At 39.8% G+C, this 11,208-nt stretch overlaps 1 pseudogene; it reads left to right on the forward strand.

Annotated features, from left to right (window-relative positions):
• The first annotated feature begins 5,814 nt into the window (after window positions 1-5,814).
• On the forward strand, window positions 5,815-6,699 carry LOC104675449 (annotated as a pseudogene).
• The last annotated feature ends 4,509 nt before the right edge of the window (window positions 6,700-11,208 follow it).

Below are 11,208 nucleotides of genomic sequence, written 5' to 3' on the forward strand. Positions count from 1 at the left end.
TGCATTTTCTCTCCAGAGTTTTTAAGTTCATTCTTTTTTTTTTACTATCAGTAAACATGTCAATGAGCTGATTTAAACAGTGAAGTCATTCATCAATATATACTTATTAGGTACCTAAGATAGAATATTTTGTTAGACACTTACAGGTGAAGAAAAGAAAGGAAATACTAATGAAATAGGTGATGAAAATTCTTCTCTTTGCTGACGCAGAAGACAAAACATTCATAAACTGGCTGACTTGAGAAAAATTACAGAACATCCTATCAACAAGCTCACAATGGTGCCACACAGTGTGATGTGCCGACAGTTCTGACCTCCTACTGGATCATGCCCATAATCCATTCCCAATGTCTATGCACGAAACTCATCTTTTTTTCCTCGAGCATGATATCTCTTTCCTTCCAAGGTAAAACTTCTTTCCCATTTTCAATATCATAAGATATTCTTCTCCCCAGGGAAATCATTTTAAACCTTACAGGTATTTTTACAGTTTTTGTTGTTTGACTCACATATGTCTGTTTTGATTTTAAATTCAATAGGAAAAAAATCTGAATGTAGAATACTTCATAGCACAGAAAATACTTAAAATTATACCAAGTTAATATTTTCAAAATATATTTATGTACATACATGTGTAGATGATGATTTTAAGCAATACATCAGGGATCAGATGTCTTTAAACATCTACTTTCGAAATCCTTCTGGTATTCAGAGAAAGCTTGGCCCAAGTTAAAAGACCAGGTGACTAACCAGTGAGCCAAATAAGATCTACAGAGAATACAGGAGGCTTAAAAAAAAAAAAAAAAAAAAAAAAAGCCTGTAGTTACAAAAGATGAGTTTTCTAATTTAAATGCAGCCAAAGTTCCCAAGGATGCAAAAGGAAATCCAGCCGGTGTCAGATCCCAAGGTTTTGGGCCTCTGACATTATACATAATTTTTCAGACATGCATCTCAATTACTAGGAAATACTTTAAAAAATAACCAAAACATTACAACAGGTCCTGAGGCATGGGAGGAAAGTCCAAAAACTGAGCAGCACAGTTCTCCAGGGTATTGACCACATTTCCTCTATTGTTTCATATAGTGGTGTGCATAAGGTTGATGGGCAACAAATAAATTAATAAAACATTCATGACTGGAGTGAGTTTTCATAGAAGACACAAATAATATTTTACAAATACCGACAAGCAAAATGGTACAATTATGTAGTTTGATTCCTTTCAAATACTTGTTGATGTCAGTATAACCAGACATGGCCCACTTCCACGTATTCAGCCTTAGCTGCCTTTAGAGACTACTCAAAATTTAACTAATGCACTGGATTCATAGTTTGCTATATTTGAGCATCAGCATAGTAAGAATTAACAAAACAGAAATGTCTGTTTTTAACATAGCCATTGCACTCCAAGATTTGTTACAAGTCCACATCTGCTATCCGGGTCCTACCTCATACACTTTATTTATGAGAAAAAATATATATAATGCTGAATTTTTAAATCCTTGAAATGCAGACTTGGAAGGGCCTTTAAAGATGTCCTAGTCCTGCCATCCAAGTCCAAATTCCTCCTCATTCAAGTCTAGACACAGAGATTCATAGCTGGCCTGCAGCATCCATACATTTTTGGTCTGCCTAAAGCAAGGGTTGGCAAGCTGTTCCTGTAAAGGGTCAGAAAGTAAATATTTTAGACTGTGTGGACCATACAGTCTTAGTTGCAACTACTTCTCTCTGCCTTTGTAGTATAAAAACTACCACAAACAACATGTAAACAAGTGAGCATGGCTGTGTTCCACTAAAACTCTATTTACAAAAACAGACAGTGGACAAAATTCAGCCAACCTCTGGTCTAAAGAATTTGCTGTCAAGCATGGAGCATCAAGATGGGTGGAAAAAATAGCCTAAATAATGCAAATAAAATACTCATGATTAATATCAGCAAAAACTATCTCTGACTTTTCAGTCCAAAGGACTCAGATTTTTAAAATAAATTGAACTTCTTACTAAATACTTTTGTTGGGCACTATTAAGTAAAGTTCACCTTCCTCTACTCCATCCCTAGAGCCAACCCAAAGTCGAGATAAAAGAGAGAAGCTTCCGGGCGTGTTGGGTCATACCTGTCATTCACACACTTTGGAAGGCCAAGGCAGGCAGATCACTTGAGGTCAGGAGCTCGAGACCAGCCTAGTCAACATGGTGAAACCCCATTTCCACTAAAAATACAAAAATTAGCCAAGCATGGTGGTGCATGCTACTCAGGAGGCTGAGGCATGAGAATCATTGAAACCAGAGGCACAGGTTTCAGAGAGCCAAGATCACGCCACTGCACTCAAGTCTGGGTGACAGTGAGACTCTGTCTCAAAACAAAAAAAAAAAAGGAGAGAGAGAGAGGGAAAGAGAGAGAAGCTAACACATCCAAGCAATCATTTACATGCATTCTGGATATTCTTAAGTGTGATGTTATTTTAAAACAAAATTAAATACACTCTGGTTGATAAGAAAAGAATGTTATAACTTTGTCCTAAGTGGATGGCACCCAATCACATGCAGATAATAGAGGTGATCTGAGAACACTGGATCTGGAAGTAAAGGCAGTGCTCAGATCCACATGGAAGATCACATGCGGAAGCTGATGTTGAAATGAGGGACAGCACGGCTTATTACAAAGCCCATGAGCTGTGGCATCAGAACCATCTGGATTTGGATTGTTTCTGCAATTTAGTAATTCTGAAACACTGGCCATGTTTCTTAATTTTCTTGAGCCTACAGTACATCATATATAAAATGGAGATAATAATATTTATTTCTCAGGATTGTTAGGAGGGCCACATTAGGTAAGTCCTGCAAAGTACCTAGCACAGTGCCTGGCACATAAGAAACACTGACATTTTATACAGAAAGAATAATGACTGCTCTGTTATAAAACTTAGCCAACTCACCACTATTTGGAAAAATCTGCAACCTGGGACAAACAAAACAAAACAAAACAAAACAAAACAAAAAAGCTAACTTTTATCCATAAAATGGCTTGCTTCTATATTTCCTGAGGAAAATGTCAATTGCTTTCACCTTGCTAAGTAATAGTTACATCAAGAGCTTAGAGAAAGGCATTGAACTTAGCACAGAAGTTACCTGTTTCTCTTACTTTTACTTTTCCTACAACTCTTTGGCTATTCAATGAGGTTTGGAATTAGCCAGAGTTAGCCATTTAAGTTTCCTTTCAGGTAAGAACTCATGACTCAGTAAATAGAGATTCCAGAATGTTGTATGCTAACCAGGTCTTCAAGTGATCAGCAATGAGAGGAAAGTCTTACTTGTTTTCCTTTGAAGGCAGCCCTAAGACCACCCAGGAGCTTATGACGCTCGAGAAAGTAACAGCATGTTTATGTAGGAATGTGAGCTGCATAGAACATGGAACACCTGTACTCTGTGGTCTTCACAGACCCAATTAGCTTCTGGAAAGAATTCAGGGTAGAAATTCTTAATGGGATGCCCCAGAAAGTGCCTCAGTTCTGAACACCGAAAAAATTTCTCCAGCTCTGCCTGCTGTGCGTAAAATACATTCACTAAAAACTACTTAGTTACCCAAGGAATACCATATAAGAATCTTAGACATTCATAAAAGAGACTTGACTTATTTATAATGAGAACTTACAGTGTTGTTACAGGAAACCGATGTGGAACTTAATTGGAGACTTCCAAAATCCAGAGCCATTCAAATAGGGAATCAGCTGTCCTGTTAGGTAGCAAATTCTCCATGATGGAAGTGATGATCTATTAGAGGTATTGTGGAAAGTATCTCTGTAATGGAAGGAAGGAAGAAAGATTTGGCTAAATTGTTTCATTGTTATATATTTATTTAACAAGCATTTTTGAGCATCTGATGTGATCTGGTACTTTTGAAGTTCTGGCACATTGATAAGGGATAAGAATATAAAGGAAAACATAATGATATTTTTGCCCTTAAAGGACTTAAATATGAGTAGGAAGATAGACAGGATAGCCAATGAAGACTGTAGAGCAGAGATGCTACCCTAAAGAGATGCACAAAGGTAGAGCACCTCACCTAGCAGGTAATGGTTAGGGAAGGATTCCTGGCAGAGCCAACACTGAACCTCAAGGGGTTAAGTAACATAAGTTGGTCAGATGGAAGAAGGAAACAAGAAGCCATTCCAGGAGAAAGAAACGACATAAACAAAGGCACAAGAGGGTCATAGAGATGAAATAATGCTTCAGCCAGTCTACAGGATGTCATTAGTGGTGGATCCCAGAGCTCTGTCATCAACCTGTCCCATTCATTTTTGTAAAACAAGTTGTGTGTACAGGGTCCCTAATGAAAATTGTAAATATGAGTCTGAGATAATACATAATGCATTTAAATAGCAAAATTAAGACCCCAAAGAGGACACAGTAGGAATTTAAGAAATAATTGTTGAATCCGTAACTCTTGACAGGGTGATTAGATGGGTGCAGAAATACAGTATATGGGAGAATCGGGCAAATAAAAACCCATGTAAAGAAAGATTTAGTAATCCGAGGTAAATAAGGCAAAGCTGTTAACATGTTAATCTTGGTGATGAGTTCATGAATGTCTGCTATTTCATTTTCTGCACGTTTAAATAGTTCAAAGCACTTGGGATTTTGATAACTATAATACCACAGTAGGATTTTGTTGCCAAAATTCAAATGCAATTTTTGGCTGGCGTAAGGGAAGTCAGAATTCAGAAGAAAAGATGTGTCTGTCTCCTCTATTTCATGCTGACCCGATCCCATGTACACAGTCTGAACAGTCCAGGAATTTATACTTATGGGCACATGTTCAGCTCTGTTCCGAGAAGAAATACAAGTGAGTAGGGGCTCAAAACTATGTTCTATGAGAAACATTTGAAGGAATGATGGTGCTTCGTGTGGAGCTGACTCAAGAATTCTAATCACTGTCTTCAAAATGCTTTCCTGGAGACAACATGAGACTTGCTGTATGGAGCTCTAGAGGACAGGCCTACAGTGGTGTAAGTCATAAGTGTGTTTAATGGACACTCATTCAATTGGATGAGCTCTGCAAAAATAATCCTATTTTTAGAGAAAAATACAAGTAAGTAGTGTGGGTGGCTCCTTCAGTCATTCTGCTTAATGAGTGTGTATGTGCCCCAGAATGAGCAGGAACCAGGAAGCATGAGCTCTCCCATCTCAGGTCCATTTTGCCTCTCAGAACATAAGTATCTCCCCAGTCTCAGTGTAATTCTAGCTTTGTAAAATTCATATTTTTTAAAATGCCTCCATCTCCATTATGCAAACCAACTACATTTTCTGCTTTTCAACCAAAGAAACAGTAATCAGTTCCAACATGACAGGAATGCTGGCTAACAAATCATAGGCTAATAATGGCTGGGTTGCTTTCCTGAGGAACTTTCAAGACCATGTTTGGCCATATTCAATTGCTGCCTCATGTGGCTTTAGAACTAAACCTCCTGCAAAAGATACAACTTCACAATAAAACCAAATGTTAAAATTGCAGGGAGAATGGTTTTAGCTTAACCCAAGGAAGAATCCTTTAACACCTAACTTCTTTGAGAAATTAAGAGGATTTTCTCTGACATCAAAGATATTTAAACAGATATAAAAGAGGATATTTTTTTCTTTGCAGATGGGACTCAGGGATTTGACAAGAGAGGTTAATGAGACCCAAACTAGTTGATCTCTTATAATCTTGAGGTTCTAAAATTCTGTGAGGCAGCGTTTCCGCGCTACCTACAGAGGGGTCCATACGACGTTGTTCTTAATTTCAGATTCCTGTCATAACTTAAAGAGAAACTTTCACAATGTCTGGAGCCCTTGATATCTTGCAAATGAAGGAGGAGGATGTCCTTAATTTCCTTGCAGTAGGAACCCACTTAGGTGGCACCAACTTTGACTTCCAAATGGAACAGTACATCTATAAAAGGAAAAGTGATGGCATCTACAGCATAAATCTGAAGAGGACTTGGGAGAAGCTTCAGCTGGCAACTCATGCCATTGTTGTCATTGAAAACCCTGCTGATGTCAGTGTCATGTCCCCCAGGAATACTGGCCAGAAGGCCATGCTGAAGTTTGCTGCTGCCACTGGAACCACTCCAATTGCTGACTGCTTCACTCCTTGAACCTTCCTAACCAGATCCAGGCAGACTACTGGGAGTCACAGCTTCTTGTGATTTCTGACCCCAGGACTGACCACCAGTCTCTCAGAGAGGCATCTTGTGTTTACCCACCTGCCATTGCTTTGTGCAACACAGATTCTCCTCTACGCCATGTGGACATTGCCATCACATGCAACAACAAGGGAGCTCCCTCAGTGGGTCAGATGTGGTGGATGCTGGCCTAGGAAGTTCTGCCCATGGGCGGCACCATTTCCTGCAACATCCATGGGAGGTCATGTCTAATCTCTATTTCTACAGAGATCCTGAAGAGGTTGAAAAAGAAGAGCAGGCTGCTGCTGACAAGGCTGTGACCAAGAAGGAATTTCAGGGTAAATGGACTGTTCCAGCTCCTGAGTTTACTGCTACTCAGTCTGAAGTTGCAGACTGGTCTGAAGACATGCAGGTACCCTCTGTGCCTATTCAGCAGTTCCTACTGAAGACTGGAGTACTCAGCCTGCCACGGAAGACTGGTCCACAGCTCCCACTGCTCAGGCCACTGAATGGGTAGGAGCAACCACTGAATGGTCTTAAGCTGTTCTTGCATGGACTCTTAAGCAACATGAAAATAAGGTTGACAGAAAATAAACATCAGTTTCTAAAAAATAAAGAATAAAAATCTGTGATGCAAAGACCAGAGTCATCCTAAGTCGATGGCATAGCTCATATCACATTGTTGCTCTTTCCATCCTTCTTTCTTTAGATTTCTCGTTTTCTGATCTTTTGAAAACAACTTGCTCTGTCAAGAAGCATTTTCCAGTTTATCTCAGTTCTAATGTAATAGATGATGGAGTACTGTAGGTACCCAGGAATGGTAACTGTTGCTGCATTATTAATGATAGCTCCATTAGATTTTAACTTTTTTCTTCATTCACAGCACTAATTTTGCAGGAAACTTTTACTTTTTCCTGTGGCTAAATCTTAGGAACTCAAGATCTCAGTTTAGATGGCTTCTTTAAAAGTGGATATTTAAATGTATGAAATTATTAGGGCCAACAGCAAACTCCCAGTAGAAGGGGAGAGCTCAGAGGTGGAATTACCTACTGGTGAATAAGAAAAATCTAAAACTTAGTGGCTTACAATAAATCTTTTTCTCCATCTCACAGATCTACAATTTGGGCAAGGCTCAGCAGGGACAGCTCAGCTCAGATGCTGAGAATGACTTCTGGAACCTGGAATCATCGGATGGTTACTCCCACACAGTAACCTTCAGATGACTCCAAGCTCCAGGCTGACCAGAGGGACCACAGCTGAGGTCATCAGCTGGAACACCGACATGTGGTCTCTCTCTTGGCTGCTTGGCTTCCTCACAGCATGGTGACAGGGTCCTAAGATCAGCTGTCTTAAGAGAGCCAGGTAGAAACTAGATCTTTCTTTGTGGCCTAGCCTTAGAAGTCACATAGTGTCACTTCCACCATAGTCAAAGTCCCTCTCAGGTTTATGAGAAGAGTGTCAACATCAAGTTTAAGAAGAGTACGTATGATGGGATATCTACTCCAGCCACTTTGCGAAGTACAATCAACCATGAAATGGATGATTCATTTGGAAACAAGAAGACTGGGAACCTTCTCAGTTTGATTATTTGCATTCTGTGTTTAGAAAAAAATTGCATGTGTTTCATCTCCTTTGTTCTGACATTAATCTTGAATGTATGGTTTCAAAAGTCTATGGATTTTTTCAGGTGACTTGGCTACTTGATTAAAATAGATGTAGGGAAGGTAAAACAAGGGCCTGAATTTAAGGTAAAGAAAGCCATGTGCAGACATAAATTTGATGAATAGTTTGCTATGGCTACATTAATTGACAACATTGCTGTCAACACTAGTCTTGTACAAGACCTCCTTTCTTCCACTTGTGCAGACAGTTGGACATATGCTGGAGTTCTGTACTCAGAGCACAGCAGACATGCCACAATCACAAAATGCAAGAATTAGCACAGGGGACTAGAGAAAGGACGATTCTGGCTAGTCTGCCCTCATCTTTCTACTCCGTTTCTTAAACTTCTGTCACCGCCGCACCCCAAACTACCTAGCCAATAAAATAAGAGATCCAACACAAACCAAAAATTTACTATTTAATTAAAGCATCTAAACATTGTTTTAAATCCCAGTATAGTTTTAAGTGATGAGTGGGCTCGTTGCAATGTGCACATGCGTGTAAGTATGCATGTAAATGGCTGATTGTTCTGAAACTTTGCAAGGATCTGCCAAGGACTAAATTTTTTAAAATTCTACATTTGGAGGCTTCCAGATGAATGGTTTCCTCTGGTTCACTCAAGCAAAAGAAAGGAAGGAAAGAGAAGAAGGAGGAAGGGAAAGAGGGAGGAATGAATAAGAGGACACAGGGGGAAGCATTCCCCCGGGATTTTGACATTGCATTCCCCCTACGTAGATACATTGCTACTCCTCATTTCCAGTGTTTCTCCAAATAAAAGTCATAAATGTGGTGAATGTCATGACATGCATGTGATTCTGTAGCATCACAAAGGCCAAAAAAAGAACTGATAATAAGTTCCTATGACTTTTTCTTTGGAAGCCATCCTGAATCTTACAAACTACAGTGAGCAACAATAATTTTTCTTATAAGCAAGAAGCACATAACTCCTGTTTATTCTTCAAAAATGGTGGAGAAATAAGTCCAATGAAATGATGACAGCTGAAACAGCATCTCTAAAGCAAAGGTTATTCTAGTAGGCTATTCTAGAACTGTTTTTCCTCTTCTTCTCTTCATTCCTTACCACAAGAGAACCAAACACTCTTTGACCTCCCTTAATCCCCAAGCCCATCTTTCTTCACCACTGCCGAATAATTTGCCCTTCTGAGTACCTGCTGTGGAAGTCAGGTGGTGAGTTCAGTGGGCTTGGCAATGAGATAGGATTTACTGAACTCATCCATGCTTGAGTTTAGTAAATCCACTGGTTGAATCACCCAGGTTGAGATTTATTGATTTAAAATCCCCTAAAAACATACTGCAAAACATTCCTAATCCCTAAGATGGCATCAATACTCTCTTTTGGAGCTCAAAGGTTCAAGAGAAGTTTGTGGATGATAAGAGAGCATTAAGTTTCCCCTCAGAAAGGTTTGGGAAGATAGATAGTTTTTTTGTTTTTTTTTTTTTTCACGCTAGATTAAGGGTCAGGAGAATGCATACATTTAGTACAAAAAGGAAGGGAGTTTCCTCTCAATGATAGTGTCACAGCTCAAAATCCCAGTGGTCATCTGGAGCCAGACCAAACACACACCTTGGGAAACAGAGACTTTAATCTGTCTGGCTTATGGGTGTGAGATGATTCTTTGGAGGCCAAGGGACAATGAGGTAACCAGGAATGAAGAGGAATGAAGGGGATTTGAGAACAGAGGGGGAGAACCGATAAAATGAGTAAGAATTATGAGTTTCTATCTGCTCAGAATAAACAAGGGCTTTCTGGTGAGACAGAGTCAAGCGCAGAAGAACCTAAAAGATCAGGTGACATATAAGGCCAGATAGGAAAGGCTGTACTTACCTTTGTTATAATGTAAGGATTTACTTTATAAGGTGCTAGCTCTGATACCAGGGAGTTGAGGAATTCTCAACAGGACATTCCATGTGAGCTGCATCCGTCTAGGGAGATTTGCTATCAATACCAGCAAGTATCCCCCAAAATAAACATAACCCAGGGTGGTCTCTGGGCACCCGCCCCCTTCTCCCTCCTGAGAGTTGGGGGCTTCTGATAGCTGGCATTCCTCCCAGCTAAGAGTCATGTGTCCCTGCCAGCCTGGCAAATTTACAAGTGAGCTGTGGCAAATTTACAAATTTACAAGAGTACTGCAGAGCTGGGAAAACACTGGCCTAGCGGGATGGCTGAAAGTTCTCTTGTTTCTTCCCTAGAAAGAGCATGTCCTTTCTCTTTTCGAGGGTTCTCTTATTTTTCAATTCTGCTCAGACACTCAAAACAGCCCCCTTTTCCTAAGCCCAGTCAAAACTAGCCGGTTCTAGCAAAACTTGTGTTTTCAAAATAAAGTTGTGGTATAAATTCAGAAAATGAGCTCTTTTGACAGTTGGTTCTCATTAAACTCTTACCTTAAGGATTTAAAACCTGATTTCACAGCACACACACACCCCCACCACCAAAGCATTGCAGAAATCTATTAAAGCCTCGGATGCCTGACATCATTTTACAAAAGACGAACACTCTGTGTTTTACATAAGCCCTGAAAGTTAGAAGTTTGTCTGTGTAAGAAAGTGATGATTAAGATCTTCAATAAAGCAAAGGTTGCATATGTATTGGGGAGAAGAGGGACATTGCCACAGCTTGTCTCTGGAAATCCAGCTGTTAAGCAAAGTCAAGCCATACAGAAAGCACGAAGAGTTCACAAACAAATCAAACGCTCCAAATCAAAATCACAGGGCTGTGACACACCTAAAAGGAGGGGCAGTTTAGATGTTTCACAGCAAAATAAAAGTTCCATGCCAACCAGCTTTCAAGGGGAAGCATGGTGTTGCCATCTCAGATGTAGGGGGCTCTGCAGAAGGTGTTTTTGTTTCTCAATAACTCTGCCACTATATCTCTCTCATACACATGTTGGGTTCATCTGCACTTGATGCTGAAAGGGTGAGGACAGAATTCCTGGGACAGCACTACCGAGAGATGTTTCTATCCAAACACCATAGAGAAGGTAAGAAGGCCAGATCTCCTAAGCACAAAGAGGAAAAAGAGAAGAGAATTAGGAAATGAATGCGGTTCAAAGACCAGTCTGGCTCATCTCAGTGGTGCTCCCCCATGATGATATGATCCAAATGACATCATTTAGACGTCTGGGTCCAACTAATCCCAGGTGATGCCTTGAGAATGAGAGGAGAACTAATTTTGCCAAGGCATCAACAAACCAAAGTCCTGTGGCCAGATGTCAGAAAATTTCAGTCTACAATCCGAGAATTGTATTCAATTCAATTCTTAATAACCCAGATACTACATTCAACTCTTGATAATCCAGAATTTTTTTCAGGTAGTATGTTTCACCATAACTTTGTTGGATTGGCTTTTTCTTTTTTCTGCATGATGTG

This window comes from Rhinopithecus roxellana, chromosome 10, assembly GCF_007565055.1.
Source record: "Rhinopithecus roxellana isolate Shanxi Qingling chromosome 10, ASM756505v1, whole genome shotgun sequence".
Lineage (NCBI taxonomy): Eukaryota > Metazoa > Chordata > Mammalia > Primates > Cercopithecidae > Rhinopithecus > Rhinopithecus roxellana.